Genomic DNA, 27085 nt, shown 5'->3' with positions numbered 1-27085 from the left:
AAGGATTGGCACAATTTGTTAAGATTTTGAGGAGTTTGAGAAACTAACCTTAAGCATAAAATAAAATTTACTATCAGTAACTTCATAGCACCCGCCCAGCAGTATATAAACTCCGTCATGCTAGCTAGTACGCAGTACCAGTTATTCTAAGCGACTGTAAAAAGTCAGCACAACGAAAGCAAACTCCAACTAAACTTGGTTTATATCTGACACAGAGAGACAGCAGGTCATAACTTCTTACCTGAAGTTCAGTTCCTCTGCCACTATGACCGGCGGCCGCCTCAGGTCTCTCCTCCTCTTGCCTCCCCTTTCCCTTATCCACCTGCTGGCCTCCACCACTTGCTGATGTTGCTAAATATGTGGAAGCTATGCCATAGCTACCGCCAAACAATTCAGTTATTTTTACACATTTGGCAGCCTGAAGGGCTTGTTTCTTTTTGGCCCTAATTTTTTCTGCACCTCCTTTCCTTTTTTTGTTCTCCATTTTCTTTAGTTCGTCTATAAGATTGCTAAACAAGGGGGAGGGTGCATCCGACCTCCTCGGCTGTAATTGGTCCAGCCCAGAGTCGATCATGACCAATTGGCCAATCCAACACCTTTCATTATTTATACCCTTCCAAAAAAAAAAAAAAAAATCGATCGGCCCATATAAAACAAAAAATCGCCAGCGGCCCACCGGGCAAATGCCTGGTATGCCCGATGGCCAGTCCAGCTATGGGTTCAGTCATTGTCCAGACTAGACAGTTCACAAAAAAGATAGATGAGAAAATATAGTCAAGGAACTGACTGAAACAGGAGCAAAGGGCTAACATTTAGAGAGCCTGAAAAGTGCCCTAAGGGGGACAGCAAATGGAGGTGTAACTGGTCCTTAAATCCAATGATGCAATAAGTTGATGAGATGGCATGTGATGGGTAAACAAGAGAGCCCTAGAAGAGGCTTTCTCTCTCTTTAACTTCTTTGTTTTAGCATGGCTATCTCTACAGCTTACTTACTTAGCTGTAGGGATAGCCATAGCTTAAGTTTAACTGATAACCAGTATGTTTAGCAAACAATTTGGTGTTTAAAGTTAGCTATGTACTGGAACTGCTTCTCCATACCCATTTCTTTCTTTTCACTGTTAATCAGTGCAATTAAAATTTTCATTTTTTAGTCATTTCTATATTTGTAGCTAGCTATTTCAAAGTGTTTACCATTAGGTTTAGCAGTAATTTCAGTTCTCAATCAATTTAATCATATTTAAAATCAGTTTCTATTTTCTTTTTTTCTGATTCGTTAAATCAGAATCAGATTTACGACATCTGGGATGAGACATCTGTAGTCTCGATTGGGAATCACTGCTGTAACAGAGAAAGAATTCCAGTATTCCATTAGATTTACAGACTGTATCTACAGTAGACAAACAAACAAAAACTGATAGATACACAAAAAAATTTTATTCACTTTGAGCACTTTGAGTTTGTTATTTTGTTCTGCATAAGTTTGGACTGGTTTATGAATATTCTGGGACAGGCAAGCTAGAAAGTTGTGTACCATGTGACAGAGACTCAAGTGTCCTTGTCCCTGCTGATCCATAAGCACATTATGATGCAGCTAGTTGAACCTTCACCGCTCTGATGGGAAAAGCACTAGAGAAAAGTCAATGAGATGTTCTGTCATTTTAGGGCAGGATACAGAGAGGCATTACAGAGATGAGTGACATTTTAATTCACATAAGTGGATGTGAAGTTTTTGTAGATGTAAACACCTCAAAATTTTGATTCAGTGGGAGAAGTAGACAAGTTTTAATCTGTCAAACAAGCATTTCAGCGGTTTTCTTTAAGGATTTCATGTTCAGTAAAATGCTTTTTAAAATCTGCTGTTATTTTTATGTATATTTAAGAAATTTTTCTTTTTATATTTGATGAAAAGAGAGTTATGGAAATAGATCAGAGATGGAGGGGGCTGGGAGGAAAGAAGGTGGATAGTTTAGACTGCTGTCACAATTTATCAGCCTCTTTCTGTTCTACCCCCAGATGAATGGAATCACAGGGCTACTGATTATTTTCACGCCAAGCCTTTCCATGTTGTCTGCAGTGAGTCTGGATCATTGGTGGGGAACCCTGCTTCTCCAATCACATTACTTGTCAGAGACACAGTTTACCCACGTGATTAACATGTATTTTGCATTTGTTTGTCTTAGTGCATGTGTGTGGGAGAGAGAATAACCATTACATAAATGCATAGGTGTGCAGGTGGACAGGTGTGAGTGTTACCGTTGTGGGAATTCCCCAACCTGAATCCTGTTAGCTATTTGTGGGTCAACTGCTTTAGCCTGAAGCGAAGGAAAAACTGTGTTCCTCACCACAGTGGCATTTAGCTCACTTAGTTGTAAACAAAGCAACATGTTTAGAGCCACAAAAATGCTCTGGATTTCTAAATGCTTTGGACATAGTGTAAGAGCTCATTGAGAAAATCTGAGCTGAGTAAAGTAATGGGACACATCCTAGAGAAGTAAGCGTACATGAACGTGTGTCTGCTGCACAAATATTGTATATTTTTTAATGACCTTCAATAGCCTACAAAGGTTATTCAGTGGTCAGTCCTATATAGATCTACTGTTTTAAACACAGAAGACAAAAGACTTCCACTTTATCCATAAGGTTGATGAATTAAAACTGAAATTAAAATTTCAGTATTTGTAACAGTAATATTTGTCCTTCTACTTAAGTACAGAATATGTCTCTACTTCTGCCAACTCTGTCTTTTTTTTTTTACTTTTAGCATCTAGTTTTTACATCACACCGTGCATTTCAGGACTATCAAATATGAAAAGTTTGTTTCGAGAGTCAAACAGTAACTGGTACTTACAGTTATATTGCTGCTGATCTTATGAAGTGACGATTTTCGCCCATATAATCTGACAAAAACGATCCTGTCAATAAATGAGAGAAGGTGAGTTCGTGCTGGTCACCAGTGTTTGGATTCTGTTTACTATGCCTTTTATACATCAAGATTAGATTACTGTAATTCCCTTTATACTGGTCTCCATTCTGCCCTTGTTCACAAACTGCAGCTCGTTCAAAATGCAGCTGCACGTCTTTTAACTGGAACTGGCAGGTTTGAGTCTATTACTCCAGTTCTTTCCGACCTGCACTGGCTCCCTATTAAATTTCGTATTGATTTTAAAATCTTATTGCTCACTTTTAAAATCATAAATAACACCGCGCCCAGCTATCTTACGGATCTCCTCAGCTTTTATACCCCTGGGAGAGCGCTTAGATCAGCAGGCCAAATGCTCCTGGTGCGACCTAGATCTCGGCTCAAGACCAGAGGTGACCGCGCATTCGCCGTTGTTGCACCCTACCTCTGGAATAACCTCCCTCTAGCTATTCGGGCGTCTGATTCAATTCAATCTTTTAAATCTCGATTAATAACTTATTTGTTTAGCCTTGCTTTCCCCGCCTCCTAGAGCCCGCATTTTTGGTGTACTGTAAGTTATCTTTTTTGCTTTATTAATATTTATAATGTTTTAACCTGTGCCTACTATGCCTGGTGTATTATATATACCACCCGCCTGCTAGTATATTTTATTTGTATTTTGTGTTTTGTATTTGTATTTATTATTGCTCTAACTCTGTTCTGTGAAGCACTTTGGCATACCTGTGGTTTTTTAAATGTGCTATATAAATAAAATTGTATTGTATTGTATTGTACTAACTTCTGGATCCCGCCTGCCTTTTAATGTCCTGTGACGTCAGATGCTACCGTTCTAAAGATGCATCCCAGATAGCGACAACTTCGAGCCAATCCACCTTCAGTTCAGTTCTGGCCGCTTATGAACAGCGTCATTAAACAGTGCGTTTTTCTTTTCACACTTAACCGACACAACAGCAGCTTCTCACACAGAAAATACTGGGCAAGTACTGAAAACTATCATGTCAAATGTGCTTCTTTCATGGAGGTACCATTTCAGTGATATTATACTAATATGAGAGAATGAAGGTAACTGCTTTGTTTGCGTTTTTATTCAGAAATGTGAGTTGTGGTGATCAGAGTTAGCTTATAGCTAATTAGCTACTGGCATGTTAGCTAATACAGAGTGAAGCTCTAAGAGGTACAACCTTTAAAAAGCCCCTCAGTGATTTATTTCCATGTGGCAAGTGATTCCGTTTTCTGTTGTTACTCCAGGATTGAACACATGAAGGAATTCCCCCCCTCATTCAAGTACAAACTGCAGTAACATTAAGCTAACAGCTCTAAGTTAGCGCACATCCATCAGATTAAAGTGGGTGATACTTAAGACTGGTTTGACTGAGTTAGGAAATGTGCTACATTGGAAAGATACATGATTTGTATTGCTCAGTTTCAGAAATACTCCAACCAGTCAGTTCGCTGCCTAAATCATACCAAAGGTCAAAGTAACTTAAAGCATGCTTTTCCCCATTCTGAAGCTCCTGATGTGTATCTGTGTATATGCTTGTACTGATGATTACATAAAACCCAAGGTTCTCTATAATGTTCTCACATTCTAGCCAGTGTGCCACAAAACAATTTATTTACTGACAACTGACACAAAATTCATAGTCGATAATTTAATTTTTTTAACAACGTATATATAAGCGATATTTATTTCTTTTTGTTCATTTCACTTCAAAGGATAAGGAAAATAATCTTCATGTAGGATTTATTACTCATTGGCAATTGTTTAAGCTGTACAATGAGAAATGCCAGTTTAGGGGGTATTTCCTACATAAAATGTAATAAATAAATCATATAATACAAAAACCAACTATTCACATTTCAACTTTTAACTATTTAAATTTTCAGCTTTTTCCTTTTAAACAAATTTAAAGTGAAAAAACACAAAACACTGCAAACCACAACACAATTAAATATAAATTAAAATATAAAAACAAAAAGAACATGCATATTCTCTGTCATATGGGCCTGCATGAATAAACTTTCTGAATCCTTTATCATCTGCAACTGAAAATAGTTGTGGATGATTACTATACCTTTCTAATGTGACGTTGTTATCCCTGGCTCTATTTCTCTGTCTCTCCCTCAGCTCTGTCCCTGTGCTACTGCAAGTGTAACCAGTGTTGCCAACTCCTCAGTAAGGAAAATCGCTATTGGTTGTCCTAAAAGTCGCTAGAAGTCGCCAAATGACGTCATCGCCTAATTTGCATAATTGGTCATGCTAATCTAATTGTAACCTACGTTGTTGGAGAGAGAAATAACATCGTGGAAGACACATAAAGTGAGTAAAAAACGTCCTAAATGCAGTTAGAATTTATTTAGAACTACAAGTTAAATTTCTTTTAGCAATTATTGTTTTTTAATGTCACAATTCCAACCCTGCTCCTTTATCCGGGCCTGGACCAGCAAAAGTGACCCGAAATTGGCACTCTGGTGGAGTTACTTTGTGTGTGAGAGTGTGTGTCTATAAGTAGTTTTAAACCTTGTGATCCACAAAACAGCATAACAGTAAAAGAACTGACTGCGTTACAGTCAGTGCGGGAGCAGCGGCTTCGCTCATGCGCGATTCATTTGACTTTTGGACGCACAGGTGTGAACATCTCCTGCCCTGATAGCAGCTGGAGGAGGACTATCCTCCGCCTGGGAGCGCTTTGGCATGGGTGAGGTGCCCACCGCAGCTTATTGAGAGTAAGAGCGATATGCGTTTTCACGTCAAAAAGTCGTCATAAATAAGTCTCCAATAACACCAGAAAAAGTCACCAGATTTGTCACTAGTCGCTTTTTAGAAAAAAAGTCGCTAAGGGGGTCTGAAAACTCGCTAAATATAGCGACAAAGTCGCTAAGTTGGCAATACTGAGTGTAACTACCGCCACTCCCCCCCCCCTTCCCAGCGCAAAGCACAAGGCTCGCATGCAGAGTGAAGCGGAAAAAAGTGCAAGAGAGAGGGTGAGAGAAAGAAAAAAACAACAACCCATGGCTCGCGATAAGGAGCCGGCTCGCGTCGTTCACGTCAAAGATCTAAGAGCCATTTTGTTCGCAACCGACACATCACTACAAAGAGTGCATGGTTGAGACAGCAGGTATCTTGTGTCCCAAGAGAAGAACAAATTTGAAAAAATTAGATTACCAGGCAGGACAGTGACTCGCCTTGTAGAGCTAATCGACGAAGACTTAGCTAGCAAGCTAAACAAAAAAGTCATTTACCTTATATTCCTTGGCACTGGATGAAAGTAATGACACAAAGGCGGTGTTGGGAAGGTTACTCTTAAAATGTATTCCACTACAGATTACAGAATACATGCCCCAAAATGTATTTTGTAACGTATTCCTAGAGCTGGGCGATATGAGATTTTTTCATATCACGATATGTTTTTTTCATTTCAGGCGATAACGATATCTATCACGATATAAGCCAAATAACTATATTTGTAAGATTTAAATGTGCCGTTGCTCACAAGTAAAATGTGAAATAATCAGCAGCTTGTTTTTATTTAAATATTTATTTCCCATAATAAGTTCAACAGGGTAGATGTACTTAAGGAACATGAGACTTTTTCAGATAAATAAAGGCAAATATTGCAAACTACACAAAAGGCAGCCGCTAAAGCGTTTAAGTTTCAAAATAGAACAAACAAAACAGACTAAATTGTCAATTCCACTTAGAAACAAAATATTAATTCTAAAAATAAATCTTAGTTTGTTTTACAGAAGAACAGACAAAACTGACTAACTTTTGTCAATATCAAATAAACTGAGAACTAAAAGGAAATTCTCAATCTCTCCTTGTTGTATAGCTGAGCTTTTCAAACAGTTTTAACAGTTACTTTAGTCTGACAAAAGCCGAATGACGAATTAGCGCTTCCAGTCAGAGACTGAGGCTACGTACACGGGTATTTTTGAAAACTGAGATTTTCCGTTTTCGTTTTAAAAAATAATCCCGTCCACACATAAAGGCAGAAATGAAGGAAAACGCTGCTATGAACATGCCAAAGCAGCAGGTGGCGCTACATTCCTAACCGTGCAGAAATGTTGGCCAATCAGAAGTCTAGAAGCCTCGGTGGGAAAAAGTAAACAAAGCTGGGGCATAGAAGCAGAACCGAGTCGTATGTGTGGACGGACAGTAACTGTGTGTATATGTAAGCATTTAAACACTGCAGAGAGTAGAATTAACAGTATTGTAGAAATTCATTTCACCGAAACAATAACGTGGCGCACAGTGTGACGCATGCACCAGTTTATTGTATTTCCAGACTTGCTTTCGGCACAATTTACAGTGCACGCTACTCTGTTTTTTGTCAGACTTGAAATAGCCGAAATACCTTCACACTACGGAACTTCTATGGCTCTTCCGTTCAACAATCTCTCCGGCATTGGAACCATCATCTGTTTTCTCTTCGGTCACGCTCGGTTGATTTTTCTAGTCGGCACACTCATTTCCTCCATTACGCGCTGGCTCCATTACCCGCTGGCTGCTTCCCAAACAAACACACGTGCGGCTTGGCACTTGTGCTGTACGTAACAAGTCACGCGACGTGACGCTGCGGCTGTGATTGGTTCGGCTCTGCGCTACTTAATTTGGATTGGCTGACCTTTTTTTTTTTTTTAAGAGGACAAGAGCGGCGAAGTCTATCGCGATAGTTTAATTTCTCTATCGAGTAAAAGTTATATCGCGATACATATCGTTATCGTTCTATCGCCCAGCTCTACGTATTCCGTTACGTTTCTCAATGAGAGTAACGTATTCTGAAAACTCTGGATTACTTAATATATTATCATGCTTTTTACAACTACATGAATGTGCTATTGCTGTGTGATTTATTACTATTACTGAAGGTCCGCGGCTCCGAACCGTAGTAAAGGGACCTCTGGCTAGTATGTCGGGTTCCGTGTCGGGCTCGTAGCCGAAAAATAGCTTTACTTCGTTGTCTGGGTCACTTTTGCTAGCGAGAGACAAAGAGAGGCGTTGAAAGGCTGCTCCAACGGAACTTATTGTTTCGGAGGAAAACACGAACATGGTGTACAGTCGAGTCTTAATAGCTTACTTACAACTGGGCTGGTCAGGCACTCTTCATGGCTGCAGTGGTTATTATTATATTTACATGCTTCCAGCTCCCCTTTCTGCTGGATGACAGCTCATACTTTTCCACTCTCCTTTTTCTGCCTCCTCGCGCTCACAGACACATAACGGGTATGGCAGTCCATTCTCCCTGCAGCACGGACTACACTGCCCATGAGGCTACATTCTTTAGGGCTATGCCTGTAGCATTCTGCGTATTAGCTTAGGACAACAACAACAACAACAAAAAGCCGCTCTCTCACCCAGGAAACACACAAAGAGACGTCACCCTGTAACCATGGCAACCGTAACGCTGCCGCCTGGAACAACAGAACAAACAAAATCCAAACAGTCCTGACCCGCGACAATATGAAACAGGAAAATACCACGTGTAATCTATTTATTTCAACAAAGTAACTGTATTCTAAATACCACCTTTTTAACTGTAACGGAATACAGTTACTCATATTTTGTATTTTAAATACGTAACGGCGGTACATGTATTCCGTTACTCCCCAACACTGCATTAAGGTCACCGCTCAGCTTTTAATTTTGATTGCGTGTCGGAGGTCATCAAGAGGGACAAGCTACCGTGGAGTACACTTGCCAACGTCACCACAGATGGATCGCCAAATCTGACTGGAAAAAAAGTCGGGTCGTTCAAAAGAATCCAGGAGAGGGTAAAAGAGGACAACCCTGAGCAGGAGGTAATTTTTTTACACTGCATAATCCACCAGGAAGGACTGTGTAAATCCGCACTGCAGCTTGATCACGTAGTGAAGCCAGTTGCGAAATGCATTAACTTTATTAAAGCAAGGGGGCTTCAGCATCATCAGTTTATTGAAGTTTTTTGAAGAAATTGACGCTGATCACCAGGACTTGCTTTACCACTCTAATGTCCGCTGGTTAAGTTTGGGGAAAGCATGTCAACGAGTGTGGGAGCTCAGAAAGGAGATCTCATTTTTGGAGCTACTTGAGAAAGATGGTGTCTGACACAAATTTAGCTTTTGCTGTGGACATACTGGCACACATGAATGAGCTGAACGTGAAGCTGCAAGGTAAAGACCAGTTTGTGCATGAAATGTACACAAACGTCTGGGCCTTTAAAACCAAGCTGGTTTAATTCTAAAAGCAAATGTGAAATAAGTCGTTCGCTCATTTCCCCACACTGGCTATGCTGAAAGAGGCACCTCAACATGTGAAAAAATACAGGAAATCACTGGATGACCTGCATGAAGAATTCTATTTTATGCATCATTAAGCGCAGCCAAATTCCCAAACATCCAGAAGATGTCACAGAGGATGCTGGTGTTGTTTGGCTCTACGTATGTATGTGAACAGACTTTTAGTGTGATGAACAACAGCAAAGCATCCCACAGATCCACGTTGAGTGTTGAAAACACCAGATTTTGATGCACTGACAAAAAAAGGTGATCAACAACACTGTTCCCACTAAAAGTGAATGTAAGCATTAACACTATAATGCCTTGTTAATGTTTTTATTTGATATGTATGCATCTGGTGCTGGCCTGGACCGCTTTTTAAATTTTAAAAGTCAGTGTGGCCCCTGAGCCAAAAAGTGTGCCCACCCCTGCTTTAGAGAAAGATGTGTGAAACAATTCAAAACAGACAGCAGAGCACAAGTTGTTACAATATCCAACTTTTATAATAAAAATTGATTGTTCATTCAGTGTATATTAACATGTGTTAGATGTGGTAAAGATAAAGAAGACCAAATTTAAAAAGATAGCAATAATAAAGTAATTGTAATTTAAAAAATGCATTTATATTTAGTTTATATTTACTTTTTCTAAAAATGATTTTTTTTAAAGAAAAGGTTGAGGTAAACTGATCCTTTTTTGTTATATCGCTTTGCTTTCTTTTTACCACCACCAACAATCAATGCAAAAAAAATAATCCATGTGTACATGGATATGTTTCCATATTAAATAAATACATTTTGTCTACAAATTAGAATAATCACAGTTAACAAGAACCTCTAAGGATAACCAAATGTAATAGATAACTTTTTATCAAATAATTGATTAGCTTGATACGATAAATTATGACATTTGGTTAGTAATATTGTTTATAAATGTGTAATTGTTTTTAAATAGTGTCCAGTAAATAAGTTAATAATGTGATACTGACTCAGACTTAGCTTCATTGTTATTGCAACCATTTGACACAATGCGAGTGAAACAGTTTCGTAGGTCTTGGTATATGCAGCATGCTACTGAACAATTGGTAAACAGTAGAAAATACCTAGAATAAATACTTAGAGTAAAGTAGAGTAAAATATAGTGACAATATGTCACTAGTGTCACTATACACTATTACACTACACTAGTATTACACTAGTGTATTATAGTGTATTATTAACATAATACTTGTGTAAAAGTGGCAGAAACAAGTCTCTATAACAGTTAGGAATTTTATTGAATATGTAGGCTGATGGTTATGGATTTTTTAAATAGTTTTTTGTTACGTATTTCGTTTAGCTTTTCTTATCTAAATTTGACCGCACACATCAAAACTTTTCAAAAGGTGAAGCGTTTATTTTGAAGGCAAACTAACCCTGTTTGCACCACTCTTATTCAGTTCTCACAGTACAAGTTGGATAATGGACCAAGCTGATTCTTCACTGTATTGCATTGTTTCCATCCACAACAAAAGACAGTAAACAGAAGTCCTGTTTAAGCTCCTTAAGATGATGTGGATAAAACTGAACTGACAGCTCGCTGCTCTCCAGAATGAGAAGAGCTTAAACACCAAATGATAAATTTAAATTGGGGATGTTTTGCTTGTTACAGCTATAATATCAGAGCTTTTTAATTTTTGCACTTGTAATTACTGAATCGACATACTGCATTTTTTTCACAACCATCATAATTTCTGATTCCTAATGATTCATTAGCTAATAGGTATCTAGTATTTATGACAGTACGATGAGTAAGTTTTGAAAAATTAAAGATCTACATATTATGATTGACTCATAAACTTTTTACGATTATTGAATGATCGAGTCATTAATTTCTTATAATGTTACCAGCGTTTGTTTTGGTGTGTAGTGAGTTATAATTAGGAATGTATCACTACTTCAGAGTTATTTAACATTTTTGCATCCCTACACATAAGAAATTCCCCTCCCCAACTTTCTGACTTATTTAGCTTTAATTGGGAAATTACCATGACACAAAGACAGCACTTCCATTTTTTATTTGCATAAGTTTGATCCACTGATATTGTCAGTGTTGACTTCTAAAAATAGCATTCATGAAAATACTGACACAGTGAGCATAAAAATCAACAAATATATCCTGTGAAGATGATTTTTTAAATTTTGTTTTGTTGCTTTACAAAATCCATTGTTACCATTAATTAAATTCCAGTATACTGTTTATCTGTTAGATTCATAGATAGAAGTTAATCAGTTCTATAAGCATAGAAAGTCTTCTTTTTTTGGCCTTCAATGAACAGGGACAGTGAAGACTGACAGGAAGGCAGAGGAAGACATGCAACAAAGTGCAGCAGATCAGACTTAAGGACAACCACTCTCAGCCATGTGGCATATGGTTGCCTGCTCTTCCAAGTGAGCTGAACCAGCACCCTACAGAAGTCTTTTATTTTGACCAGGTGATCCTCTGAGGTGTGCCACAGAAAGAAATTCAAATGGAATTCAAAAAGTCCTATTCACTTCAAAAACTGCATTATTTGAACTTTTCTTTAAAGTTCCATTTTTTTCCTCTTTTTAAAATTATTTTAATTTACTTTAAAACTACCTGAGAGTGGGCTGAGAACTTATTTTAACAATAGTCACATGCCATTTCCATTATTAATTCCAGCAGAAGCATTTTTAAAACTCTCAAATGCTTGTATGATTGTTCTTTGCTGTATCAGGAAGCATGTGCATGTTGGGTGTAGAAATCCTACAACTGTGACACCAAAGGTTCACATAAAGAGTCCACTTTGTGGTTAGGTGGCGGTAACAAAAGCACTTCAAGTTTAGGGGGAAAATGGGTTGGTTTTGTAACATAGGTAAGGTGACATACAGGAACTTCAGTGAAGAGACCACAAAAATCAGTGTGGGTGTAAAAGATTTAGTAGATAAACAGGGAGCTGACTAGATTTTGTGAGAAATGCAATCATCATTAAATGTGTGCAAAAATCCCAAGCACAATAACATGACACATATGGAACCTGTGTCTCTCTAGTTTTTCTGCCTGAAAAAAAATGTCATAAAAAATTTTTTTATTTAAAGGGTTGTTGCAGGTCTATAGTCAGGGGTGCACATAAGTGGTCCGCAGGTGCGCATTCGCTGTCAAAATGAAATACGCGCACCAGATAAGAAGTTGCAACGCGTGTTTGCGTACATATAAAAGGCACTGTTTTTGTCCGCTAGAGTGGAATTCTGCACCACATCTCTGTGCGTTCATCATTTGTTTGAAGCCAGCTCACCTCCTGCAACCACTTTTCCGAGAATACGCGCTTCTTTTGCGGTTCGGACTCCTTCTGACATTTCTTTGGAGATGGAAGAAAACCAAAGTAATTGCTTAAAGGAGCTTAATTCTTTCGACATCTTTAAGAGTTCTAAACAAATGTCTGTCCTCCTCCAGAGAATCTTATGTACGCAAACGTGCGTTGCAACTTCTTATCTGGTGCGCGTTTTTTATTTTGACAGCGAATGCGCACCTGCGGACCACTTACAAACAATGACATAAATATGAAACATAGTTAATCATAACAGAAAAAGCAACATATCAAACATTCTCAGCATCGTGGAGAAGACACATAAAGCACCATAGTTTAAATGTATATGGGCAGCCTTTAGTCTCTGGCAAAGAACTTTAGTTTTTAGTGTGTGCTTCTTGCCTGATTGGTGGCTTAGTGTCCACACTGAAAAAGTACAGATATTCTGTATACAGAAGACTGCAAATGTCTAGAAAAGAAACATATATATTTCCCATGATAGCTATAATTCTTTTTAGCCTTGACAAACATATACTCTGACAAGATGTAAATAGGAGCAGATACCTTACAAACATGTTTCATGTTTACTAATTTTCTTGGAGACAAGAAAAAGAAATAAGTAGTAGTGTCAATCAGTGATGCACCTGCCTTAGCAGTAACAACATTTGTTGGGAAAGTGTGGTGATATTTTGAGTCTACATTCTTTTCAAACGTCAGTGTTTCTGACGTGTCGCTCTGACAAGCACATCAAATGCAAATGGCACCATTTTATATAGCTGTGCCAGTTTTGAAGGAGCTCTGTGTCATTCATTCCAGCTCAGTGACAATAGCTTAGCAATAAAAAGCTAGACATCTGCAAAATTCTACAGAGAAAAGAGAACACAAAAGTAAAGTGATCAGTTTGTACAGTTCTCCTCTATAACATTCAATCTACACTCGGCAGATGAGGCTGGCCCACAGAGGCAATTGCTCTTTGACTTTTAAAAAAATTATATATATATATATGTATATATAATTTTTTTTTCTTTTACCTTATCTTTCCATGTTTTTCTATTTTATTGTTTTCTAATAAATTTCTACTCCACCTTTTTTTCTGACCCTTGTGCTGCTGTAACAAGTAAATTTCCCTAGTGTCGAATTAATAAAGTATATATCTGTAATTGTGTCTGTATTTATCTGTTCATATCAGTGTCAATGGATTTTCTGTCTAAATGCCTCAGTAATGACATCTGCAGGCAAGAGAGAACAGGGCTGTCTCTGTGAGTGTGGGGGGCAGAGAGAAGGACTGCATAGACTGTCCTCCTCAAGACATAAACTTTCACATCACTTTTGTGGACTTTCCTTCAAGCTGAACTCTGATTGGCTACAACACATCTGGGAGAACATCTTTCCTAACCAATATCCAGAACACAATGACAATGCATTGTTTCTTTATCACGGTATGAAAGTGAGTAGCTTATTCAAATTTGGAAAATCATTTTTAGCGACTTTTAAAAGTAACTTTTATCTTGAACTTTTAAGCAGAATGCAAAAATTTATTTTCAGATTATGTATTGATTTTTTTTTTAAAATGAGACGATTTATTTACTTTATTTTATTTTTTTTAAAAAAGGCTGCTCACCTTCAACTCAAGCACTTGGGTCTTGATGAATGAGAACTTACACAGACAGTAGTGTAGCAATTAACAGGTACTAATTAATTAATGGAGTTATATGTGATTTCTTGCTTATAAAACTAGGGCTGCCACAAACGATTATTTTGATAGTTGACTAGTCACCAATTATTTTTGCGATTAGTCGACTAATCAGATCATGCATCCATTGGACATAAAACGTACAGCTTATTGCACCAGCATGCGTCTGCTCTTATATAACTATCATTAGCTTACAGCTTGAAGTGTTTAAGGTATGTGCTAACTAAAAATAAAAACAAGATGATAGTTTATTAAACTTTTAATGAGATTTGCAGATTGTCTCAGTAAAGTTTAATAAACTCAGCCGTCTGCTCCTTGCTCACTAAAATATATCAGGACACTAAAGTAAATTCTCTACCATCTCACACTTCTGTCTAATCAGATTTCTGTGTGACGTTTATTCAGCTGTGTGAAAACTATAACTTTAATCTCAGCCAAACTGATTTACTCAGGAACAAATAAAACAGTGAAAAAAGCCAAACAATAACATTTTTAAGTTATCTAAGTGACTTATATATCATGTTTAACCTGAGTAGCGAAAGACCGAGGGGATCTGAAAACGATGTGCCGGGAGTTCGGTGTTCTCGCCGGCTCTAGTGAGCCTTGAACCCAAGGGGGGACAAAAGGCAAAAGTGCTCCCACGTTTTTGCAAATATGTGATGTCTTGATAAACCAAGCAGATCTTTGAACTATACACAGCTACGTTCTTGCCTGAAAAAATCTTAAAAGTTTATTTTCTGACCCAGAAAGAGTAACATGACTACAAACTAAGTAGCTTAAAAGTAAGTAGCTGCCGCCATTGTTTGAAACTGGAATTGGCTAGGCCGCGCTATGAATTCAGGGATAGGTTGGGCCACGAAGTATATACCCGACCCATTCTTCAAATCTGGGGAAATGAGGGGCGCATTTGTCAGCCGCATTTGTCGGAGTCTTCAAATTTGGACAGTCTTCGTCGTGTCGCTGTAACGTAATCGGCCTACAAATGTGGCCTCCAAAGGATGCGCCCCCTGAATTTGTATACAGCTACGATACCGGAGACTGCTTCTTCTTCTTCGGGGTTTAATGGCAGCTGGCATTCTTGTACATGCAGTGCTGGCACCTTCTGTTTCAGACTGTTATTACACTCTTAAATCCTACTGCTTATTCCTGTGTCTTTCGGGATCTTCTTACAAAGCTTCAAACGACGCGTTGACTATTAAATTAGTCGTCGACGATTTTGATCGTGGCAGCCATATAAAACACACAGTGGTAGTTCTTCCATTTAAAGGGAAAATTCATTCAAATCACTAAAGCTGATTATACACTGGATGCTGGCAAGTTTCTAGTAGTACATTATATGCCATAAACATAACTCAGGCAGGACTCAAATGCAGGACTCGACTTTCAAGCTTTATATCCATTTATTTGCAGTGCAGAATGTCCAGCAACAAGAATTCAAGCAGTAGTGATGCTCCCAGACTCCCCAGACACACACAGCTCTCTGGCAGTTTCCAGATGTTTCACTCCAGATTCCCCACTCAGGTAATTACCAAAAGATCTGAGCACAAATAGCACCAGGTGAGTTTTGTTCAAGGGTTAGTAGGTAATAGAGTGCAGGAGGCTTCCCTAACTGTGGTAGCAGGAACTATCCAGCAAAGAATAGTAAGTCATCAGTTCCAGGTGCATGACTATCCACAGGTGTGCGGAAACCAGAAGGACGAGGTGTGGTGTGAGGACAAACCTGCCTATCCCCCAAGTGGTACCCCATGCTGTATTCACAATTTGGTAACAAATTGATAAGAAGTGGGGAACCCCATTTTTTTCTTGGAATCCAGAGACTGTAGCCCTTGGTCAAATCCATTGTTGTGAAAAAACAAGCAGTACCTAACTTATCCAAGACCTTGTTAATCTAAGGCATAGAATAAGCATCGAATATTGAAACGTCATTCACCTTTGATGAAATCTACACAATGCCATATCCAGCCATCTTTCATGATAAGAACTATGGGGCTACGCCATTTGCTGTGAGACTCTTTAATTACTCCTATTACCTGCATAGCAGGTTAGTCTTTCTGAAGTGCTTTTCTTTTGTGTTCATGTAACCTGTAGCACTGTGAGGGCACCATCACGCCCAGGCAAGTCTTAGCGTGGTGCTGTATAATGGTGGTGTAAATCGACAGGATGAAAAACACATTTGCAAACGACCGTTGCAATACATCAATATCTGGGGCCCGTTCTTCGTACCTCGCTAAGTAGGTTAGCTGGATTTGATTGTTGACGATTTCGCCTGATCTTGGATCGTTTGGTTCCCCGAAGCTCATCCGGGACTTGCTGTCATAGCAACAGAGCCGTAAGCGTAAACCTGCTCGGGAGCAGGTTTACTTTATGTAAACAGGATTAGATCGCGGCCACGCAGGTATGTCCGCTTCATTTATACGAAAGCAACAGCGATATTCCACCACTGTTTCACCATAAACAAATAACATCAATGTAACTAAAGACAATGCAGCACCTGATCCATTTATTGATTTCACACAGATACATACAGGTCATTTCCTAAAAAAGGGAAATCTACTATTAACATTCTATTACATGTATGTGATTATTACAGATGTAATTCATATTTCAGAGTAGCAATTGCAAATTACTTTGTGTGATCAAGATGAGAGACCACGGCTATAAAAGCGAAGGTGGATTTGGGAAGCCTGTCGCAGCCATGTCCTGTCCGTATACGCGAGCCACCCTTTGCGGAAGGTGCAAGATTGATAAGGAGAGTTTCCAGAATTCAGCGTATATTGCAGGACAGACAGGATCCGTTAGCTCAGCGCGACAGTGTGCTCATAGAGAGATATCGATTTCCCCGTGAGGATATTATTTACTTAACCAACTTGTTGACGAGGGGGTGCAGGACCACCACCTGTCCTTTTTTTGCTCTGCCCTTTTCTTGGTTGCTGTTATAAACAAACAGATCATTCCAGGGTCTCTTTCCAAGAGACGAAAAGCAATATAAGTGATAAATATTACCATTCTGTAGAATATTCTTATATTCCACTTTTACCTGTTCCCATGTTCTAGTGGGTCCTGTTGTGGCTCTAATGTGAAAGGGGATATAATATAACATATTATAATATAATGTAATATAATATTGGATAATATAGTGTAATATAATAAATCTATCCTACCGCCTACTGGTGTTGGCCAGAGGGGCCGATGGCGCGATATGGCAGCCTGGCTTCTGTCAGTCTGCCCCAGGGCAGCTGTGACTACAACTGTAGCTGCCTCCACCAGTGTGTGAATGTGAGAGTGACTGAATAGTGGCATTGTAAAGCGCTTTGGGTGCCTTGAAAAGCGCTATATAAACCCACTCCATTATTATTGTTATTATTAAATTACTTACGAGTTTAATTTGTCAGCAACTTTCTGCCAGCCCTCTCTCCTTGCTTTTGCAGCCTTTGCAGTGTTCCCTTGCGTTCTGATTAAACTCTGAAACTCCTGAAATCCCTCACTCAAGAGTTCTTGCTCTGCTGCCGAAAAATACCGAGCCGAGCGCGCTCCGTCGACATTTTCGCCGACCAATCAGAGGGTTGCCGATCAATGTTTCCACTATCGATGCGTAGCCCCTTTTACGACACCCAGTGATGTCACATTACTGCGTCCAGCTGTACTAATCGTCAACAGCAGGTGTGTTCGGGGAACCGGATTAGCGAGCTCACGGTTAGCGCGATGGTTTGGTCTTGGATGTGTCATTTGATCTTGGATGTAGTGAGCGACGTACGAAGAACGGGCCCCTGTTCTTTGGGCTGGTGTGAGATCATCACAACAAAGGAGTGAGGCGGGAATGTTTGAATGTGGTACCTCAGGCACCAACTCATCTCTGTCTTTCACCAAGCTCACTAGCTAGCCTCTTAAGCCCAAAGGGTCTTTCTAAGGTTCCTGCTCGGAAATGACATGTCCAAAATGAATAGTGTATTTCTCTGCAATTAAAATTTCTCTGTAAAAAGTCTTGGTATCAAAATAAAGCAAACACTTGTAAGATTTTATCAGAGGTGTAAATACTCTAGCAATGCACTGGATTCACCACTGATGCCAGGTGAACTCCAGGAAGCCTGATAAGCATGCCAAATAATAAGGCTCCAGGTCCAGACGGCTATCCACTGTTTTATTGAACCACTAGCAGCAGCAATTAGACAGAATTCAGTAATTAAGGGCATAAAATGCAAGAACGTAGAACATAAAATCAGCCTTTATGCGGATGATGTGTTACTTTTTCTCCAAAACTCACAAACCAATATCTCTGGGGTGATTGAATTGATAAACACTTTTGCAAGAATATCAGATTACTCAATTAACTGGTCAAAATCTACAGTCCTTCCAATAATCGCTCCTTCCATAATTCTTCTTCTACACCACTGCAATCGGGAAATATAAAATATTTAGGTATTAATGTTTCTCCCAAGCTTGCAGATCTAACTAAATTAAACCATATCCCACTTTTAAAGAAAGTAGAAGGCGATCTGGCTAGATGGAAATGTCTACCCATATCACTCATTGGAAGGGTTGCCGCTATAAAAATGATGATCTTACCAAAAATAAATTATTTATTCTCAATGATCCCAACTAAATCACCACAAGATTGGTTCCGATCTCTAGATTCATATATGTCCAAATTTCTTTGGAAAAATAAACCCCCATGTATAAGCTTAAAAACACTACAAAAGACCAAGGATAAAGGAGGATTAGAACTACCTAACTTTCAGCACTACTTCTTAGCCAACAGGCTTCAGTTTATCTCAGGATGGCTAAAACATACCCTCTTAGATTAACCTTGGCTAGATGTAGAACAAGCACTTTGCATAATCTAGAGATTTCAGACCTACCATTTATCAGCTCAAACATCCAACGACATGAATGGTTTAAAAGCATCAACATCAGCTCTTCTCTGACAGCATGGTGGGAGTTTCTAAAATTGACGGAGTCTTCATTAATCCCATGCAAACGTACACCTATCTGGAACAACCCTGACATATTACAAAACAATAATATGATAAACTTTACAGATTGGAGTAGTAAAGGAATCAAATACTTAGAACATATACTAGAAGGAACAGAATTTATTTCATTTGACGGACGAGTTACACAATATGGGATCAACAAGAAAAGATTTTTAGAATATCAACAAATTAAATCCATAGTAAAAAAGAAATTTAAACTGGGTCAAGTTGAACTACAAACACCACCAAGTGTGGTACAATTTCTTACTCTTAAAACCCCCAAATTACTTTCCAAATTATACAGAATGCTTTCTAAAACAGATGAATCAATATCACTTCCTATTGCAAAATGGGAAGCGGATTTATCAGTTAACTTAGACCAAAACTTCTGGTCTCAGATTTGCTTAAAAACCTTTCATCTAATTAGAAACCCCAGTCTTCAATTAATTCAATACAAAATACTACATAGAGTGCACTATACAGGTCATCGGATGTTCAAGATGGGCTTTACATCTACCAACAACTGCTCACACTGCCAAACCAATTCACTGGACAATTATATCCACGCTCTTTGGTTTTGTCGACCAGTTCGGAAGTTTTGGCGCGAGATATGTGAAGACTTATCGAAGTGTCTGAAATGTAACATTCCAGCTTCCCCCTTAGTGTGTTTGTTGGGCAGCTTAGATAATGTCACTACAGAAAAGAATATAGCCCATATGGTTTTCACTGCCCTATGCATAGCCAAGAAAACAGTCCTCATGAACTGGAAAAATAAAAATAATCTTAATTCTAACCAATATAGAAATTATCTATTAGATTACATTAGTCTTGATACAGCCTCTGCCACCACATCAGATCAATTGCTCTGGGCTCCTTTGATCAGCTCCATCACCTAGTGGGGGTGGGGGGTCATAGTTTGGTCCCACCTTCGCTGTTGTGATTGGTGTGGGGGTAGGGACAGGCTTGGGGCGTCGGGGGGTTCCCCAGGAGCATCTTCCTTGGAGGGCTCAACCCGGGGTTGCGGTCATGGCCTATTAAGGGCTCTGTTGGCTCTTAGGTGACGGTTTCCTCGTGGCTGCGTGCAGCGGGGCTAGGGGAGGGTCTGTGATGACGGACGTGGGTTACTGACCTGGTAGCCTGGCTGCCCCGGGGTGGGTCCGGGACGGACGTGAGGTTCTGGGGGTGCTCCGTCTCTGGGCTGGGGCCCTGGCTGGGTCTTGGGGTCTTGGGTCCTGGTTGTTGTGTTGCCGGGGTTGTGGGCGGGTGGGTGTATGGGGGCCCAGCGCAGGGTGCCGCCAGTGCATCGAGCCACCTGGGGGGCTCTTCAACTGGTGGGGGAGGCTGTTACATCTTGCAGGAGGTCTCCTCTCTTCAGGAACTCACTCTGCAGGAGGGGGAGATATAGGAGAGGTGGAGGAAGATCTCAGCCTGGTCATCTATTGTCTTGTGTAGTCTGGAAGATGAGTGGATGACAGCGTGGGTGCAGTTTTCTCTGTGTTGAGGTCGGGTGGGCTGTCCCGGGCTCTGTGGGGCCAGGCGGCGCTGCTGAACTGGGCCCCGGTCCGGATGGCCCTGGGCCCCCTTTCCCTGGTGGGTTGCAGAGTATGGTGGTGCCTACTGGCCCCAAGGAGGGGTCACTTGCCCCTCCCTCCCTTCCCTCCCCATCTCCAGTTGCCTCCCTCTTCCCGCTCCACCACAATCACCCACACATGCAGGGCCTTGGGGTAAAGGTGTGTCACCAAAGTGCAGGGGAGGCATCCCCCCCTCTGTCCCCTTCTGGCTGCCTGTGCCTCAATTTTATCCCACAACTTAGACATTCACATTACTCACACTCTCATAACACATACATATAGGATCTTGGGGGTGGGCACGCTACACGGAATCCAAATTACCATCAGGGTGTACAACCTCACCCCTGGCGTCGTTGCCCACCTCTCAATTTTAAATACACATAGACATTGAGGGCTATCAGGAGGGGCTATGCGCTTACCTGCTGCTCTCTGGCAGGTAGCTCCATGCCCTCCTGGGTTTTAAATGCACCGTAGAACACACATGCGGCTGCTGAGTGACCCCTCATCTGGGACTCTCCTCAGCTCTTTCCGGGATAGTGGCGCGGCTGCCCCTCTGTTGGTCTTCCTTGGTCTCTTGTGTTCTGAGGGCCTCTGGATGTCTGGAGTTTTGATCTCCTCCATACCTGCTTCATGCCCTGGAAGACGGGGCTGTGGCCCCCCCACACCCTCTAGCATTACATGAAGGAACCTTTTAAATACAAGCGCGCTCATGCTCACGGGTGCTCACACACACAAACTACACCCTTTTTGGCTCCTACCTCAAAGCACACTGTGCGCTGTCGATCTTACGTGCTGCACAATAATGTTTAATATTTAGTATTTACTGTTGTATTCCCATAGATCATCGTGATGTTGGTTATGTTGCTCTTTTTTTTTTCTTCTGCATGTTTTCTCTTTTTTCTTTCTCAACAGGTGATCCAGGTGATTGATATATGTATTTTTTGTCTGCTTACTTTGTTGGTTTTTGTTTTTTGCCCTTTATCACCGTCCCTCTTCCCCGCTGTTTTTCTTTCCCTCTTTCTTTCCCCTTTCTTTTCCCCAGTCAAGTCTGTCTCGTATTTAGCAAGTGAAAATAAAATAAAATAAACAATAAAAGGTGAATCAAATAGACCATCACGGCAAGGCTGGGATGGTCCATTTGGTAAAGTAAATCCGTTGGGCATCTTTCTTCGCCTTTAGACAATAATTCTGATGGCAAAAGAGCCAAACGGGACAGGCAAAAAACAATAAAAAATATAAATGGGCAGAAAATGGCGATTTTTCAAGGGAAATGGCTCTAAGGCATATTGAGAGATTGAGTTAATCAGGAAACGAGCTGTAGTATCAAATGGATCTTTTTGTTTTGGAAGCAATGGAAAAGGTAAGTCTGATTTCATGTTATTGTTTTTGTGGTCTTCTTTTGTGGTTGGTTCAGTAAATTTTGGTCCAAGTATGACAAAACTTGCAGTTTTGGAATCTGTGAGATTTCAACTTTGAGGAAATGTATTGTTTGATTGGTTAGCCAGTGTTCCGTTCGTGTAACTACTTCTTACATTACGTTTCTCCACAAAATGACCATTCAGTCAGCTTTATTATCACTCTGGGCTCTTGGCTAGCTTAACTTTAGCTTGCTGTCTGTACAGGTGCTTGAAAAGAACCAATTTTGTGTTGCAACATAATGCAGTCGCTTCTGTCCTGCGTAATTTGCACTTTGCCATTGCATTTGCATCCTTTTGTGCAATAAAAATAAAAGTAATATCCATATCCACGCTGTAGACTGCACTGCTATTTTCTTCCTCTGGCACACAAACTGTAACCAGCTGGTGGTAGCGCAAGTGCAAGTGGATCGAATAGCTGAATCAATAGGTAAGCAGACAAAAAAAGAAATTGAAGTAATTTCAAATCAATTTTGTTTCTATGTTGACAAATCACAACAACAGGTACTTTATAAAAGATAAAGACCCTATTATGATAACAATAGGGATTAGGGCTGAACGATTATGGAAAATAATCTAATTGCGATTTTTTGCCCCAATATTGCGATTGCGATGCGATATGCGATTATTTTTTAAGGTCTTTGTCTTCTGTATTATTAAACAAAGACAAGCAATACATCATATAGTATGGCCAATACTATATTACATTAATTTTAAACTGTTCTTTCCTGGAAGACAGACCTCTGTTATGATGACATGAGGTGATGCATGAATTGATGACTGACATTTTTATTTAACTTCTTCAATCACAACAGTATATTTGAACATACACAATAGTTACTTTTTAGCTTACAAACATCTGAGCATAAAGTGCTGACAAGGAACCCTGGTGTAAACATTAAAATGAAAGTCAGTACAATGTGCAGATTGCAGAAATATACATAAAAAAAATCAGTGGCTTTACCACACTCAGTTTTTCGACATCTGTGAACTACTAGACAGTCATTCAATTAAAAAATAATATTAAATAAATAAAACTAATAAATAAAAAATACACACATCTTACTGATCTCTGCAGTCAGTAACATTACACATAAAGTGCAAACATAATAGCAATTGTATAAACACACACACAAACCTCTGATTAGCGTCACCGCTGTCTCGGTGGAGTTTAATAAACTCGGCCGTCTGCTTCTTGCTATCTAAAATATAACCAGACACTGGCGTAAATTCTCGACTGTCTCATACTTCTGTTTAATAAGTTTTCTGTTTGACGTTTAGTCAGCTGTGTGAAAAACAAGGAGGAACCCACCCGGGGGATTAATAAAGTTTTATTTTATCTAATCTAATAACTTTAATCTCAGCCAAACCGATTTACTCACGAACAAACAAAACACTGAAAAAAGCCCAACAATAAAATTTTTAGGTTGTCTAAGTGACTTATATATTACGTTTAACCCGAGCAGCGAAAGTCAGCGGTGATCTGAAAATGATGTGCCGGGAGTTGTGCCGTTCTCGGCCGCATCAGTAACCCTCGAGCTCCCGGCTAGCTGTCGAGCTGGTGGGTAGCAGACGCCTCTGAAAACGTCGAAGCACTTTTGCAAATATGGGATATCTTGATAAACCGAGCAGATATTTGATGTTTACACAACTACTTTCTCGCCTGAAAATATGTTAAAAGTTTATTTTGTGACCCAGAAAGATTAGTATGAGTAATTTTTCCGCCATTGCTGGAAACTGGAGTTTGGCTGGGCCGCGCTATGAATTCTGGGATATGGTAGGCCACGAAGGACACACCCGACCCATCCTTCAAATTCGGGGAAAAGGAGGACGCATTTGTCGGCTACATTCGGAGGAGTCTACTAATTTGGACAGCCTTCGGCGCGTCGCTGTGACGCAATCGGTCTACAAATGCGGCCTCAGGAGGATGCAGCCCATGAATTTGGACATGTCCAGAGTATAATCGCAGCCTTTGCGGTTAGAAAATTGCACTTGATCATGTCGCGATATTATCGCAAATGCAATATATCGTTCAGCCCTAATAGGGATAATAATAATAAACATTATATGACCCCGTGTGAGCAACAGGGGAAAGGAAAAACTCCCTTGTAACAGGAAGAAACCTCCAGCAGAACCAGGTACAGGGAGGGGCAGCCATCTGCTTGGACCGGTTGGGGGCAGACTGACTCAATGTAACAAGCTCTTTAGAGGTTATTTGGCATCTTGATAAAAATCAAAGTAATATTTAATTTTATCTTTTAATTGTAAGTTCAGTTTTCAGTTTTTCTGTGTTTTAGGGCAATAATCAACACTGACATGCCGTACACAGGTTCTACAATAAACTTTTGAGAACATAGTAGCAACAACAAAAATAAATCATTTGCTAAACATGACTCAAGTAGATTATGTTTTGTGGTTTTAGATATTACACTAATATGCTAAAACTATAGGTATCTTGTTACACTTTAAAGAGTAAGCTTCTTTGTTTTGTTTTTCTAGCTAATGTCAGTGGTGTTCTTACAAGACACAGATTGCAACCAGTGCTTGCCAGTCAAAAAACAGACATCAAATAAAACTAAAGTGAAAGTGATCCCTTTCCATTCATCTCAGGTTGAGTGCTGCCATGAACCTTCTCACTTGTTTGCATATTTCCTTTACTAACTTTTGCTTTAATTTCTGGCATCTTCTGGCCACAAGTGACTATTGCTGGAGGAAGCAGGCTTGCCTTTGATTGCACTGAAATCTGTGTCTCAATTTCATGGGCACGTCTGTGTCCTCTTAACAATGGCTTGACTTTTCAAGCTGAGAGGTCAGCAGTGTTTTTTCTGGTTGTTTGTCTGTGTATTGTGGATAAAACTCAGGTCTTTCACAGGAGAATGATGGGAGATTAGTGTGCTAAACAAGCTACCGCTGACTCTGTTTTTGCTACTCTGAGATCAGTTACAAGCTGATCAAGTGGACGAGGATTTGCATTTATCATCATATCATAATATTTCTCTTACTGACCACCTTAACCAGCATGTTTGAAGTAAAGGAGTTAGGGTGCATTGTGAAGAAGGTTTTGTTAGCTTATTTAGTATGTTACTAAATAAAGCCTTGATGATGGAGAGGAGGTGTCAGCTCCTAAACTCTCTGGTTCAATAAAACATGCAAATTGAACCGGTACAGCTTCAGCAAGCACTTTCAGATTAGGATCTGGTAAATCAATTGGTTGCTGTTTAAGTAGCTCTTTTGCTAATACACCACCTTCATTTGCTTGATTATTCTGATTTTGTTGTGTATATATATCTGTAGATTCAGCTGAGTTTTTCTATTAGATAGTAATATATTTAATATTTATAATAAATAAAGAGGTAGCCTTGTTTTCTTAACCTATTAACAGTTGAACGGGGGGTTGGGGGGGGGGGGGGGGGTAGAGCTATGTAGTCCACACAGGACAGTGATGCTACAAACATAATTTTAAAGAATGTGATGGATTACTGAAGATTAAACAGAATATAAAGTATTTAAAATGAGTTCAATAATATTTGTTTATTAATGTTTATTGTTTAACTATAGAAGCATTACTATTTCACAATTCTTCAGCCAGGAAGGGGAACAGAAAGATGAAGCTGTCCAAGAAGAGTACGGCAAGCTGCAGGAGGCTGTCAGCATATATAAAAGTAATGGAGAAAAGGCAAGCAGTAAAAAAAGAAAAAGCTCTAATCTGATTCCCTTTGTTCTGTTAAACACTGGAGGAAGTGGGGGTGTGGGGGGTGTCTTTGCTTGCCTTTCTGTAAAAATGTCACCAATGTTATGACATTAATATCTAGTGTGAAGAGCATTTCAGTGGTTCAGCAGGACAAATTCCGTTTAGAAGACTAATGTAACACTAAAAAAGGTTTAACCCAAAGCATCAGTTTCATGGAAATGAACATAGCACACAACCTTACATGGGTCTAACAACATTCTTTGCTTTTTTTTCTATTTAAATTGCACAGATAAGATTCAAGTGGGACAGATCTACATTATTGTTTATCATCAAGTTCAGCATACCTCACATCTGACACACCACCATCACTTTTACCACTCTCACACTTCTCCCACCACTTCCCCAGGGTTACATATTACGCAGTATAATGTCGGATCCTTATCCTCCTCCCCATGTACTTAACCTTGTATCTTACCTGTGTGTTTTCTGAGAGTCAACAAAGATAACAGCCAGAGAAATCCCTACCTCAGTGGCCGCATGCTGCAGGGTTCGGCTGTTCTGTGGATGTACATGGAGGAGGCAGAGGACTCATGGGAGAACATCTCCCTGGAAATGAAACAACATCCACCTTTGTGTGTCAGTTCTGCCTCCTCTCCTCAGCTCCTTTTACACCTACATCGTCCTCCACTTTGTCCGCCCCAGTGCTGTTACTCTCTTCTGCCTCCCCCTAGTTTTCCACCCTCCTCTCTGCTTCACATCAAAGATGAGAAAACTCATAAATACAGTGGATGTTTCTTTTAGATTTGGTGCAAATTTAACAGAGAGATAGAGGAGGGTTGTAGTTTCAAATCCCCTTTCGATTTTTAGATTATGTAACATTACGTAATTGCATGTGTAACTGCAAGAACGTTTGGGGAGGTGCTTGACCTTGTGCTTGCTACAGTATTCTTTGACAAAACTTCAATTTCAGCTCCCTTGACAATTTCACCAATAAAGATGGCATAAAGCCCTCTGGGTTGAAAATAATGGCAGCTTTGAAGAAAAGGGGGTTAGGAGAAAACAGAGCACCTGATACTTGAAAATGTAACCCATGATGAAATCCTTTAGGATGTTAAATGGGCAAAAGAAAGAACCGGGATGACAGTTTCTGATTTTCAGTGTAGGTCTGTTTTTGTATACTGAAGCTTCCCACAAAAGAATAAAGGATGCTCAGACCAGGAATCCCCTGTTGTCATGTCTATTCAACTGCCTTCTGCTTCT

The 27085-nt window shown here is 39.8% G+C and overlaps 1 long non-coding RNA gene across 1 annotated transcript; it reads left to right on the top strand.

Moving 5' to 3' along the window:
- Positions 1 to 5167: 5167 nt before the first annotated feature.
- On the top strand, positions 5168 to 26795 carry LOC309691597. The gene is made up of 3 exons (XR_014272064.1): positions 5168 to 5240; positions 15589 to 15699; positions 25720 to 26795. It is a non-coding gene; the product is annotated as an uncharacterized lncRNA (long non-coding RNA).
- Positions 26796 to 27085: the final 290 nt, after the last annotated feature.

This window comes from Aulonocara stuartgranti (genome assembly GCF_965226115.1).
Source record: "Aulonocara stuartgranti genome assembly, chromosome: 16".
NCBI classification, from domain to species: Eukaryota; Metazoa; Chordata; class Actinopteri; order Cichliformes; family Cichlidae; genus Aulonocara; species Aulonocara stuartgranti.
This window is presented reverse-complemented; position numbering and strand designations above follow the sequence as displayed.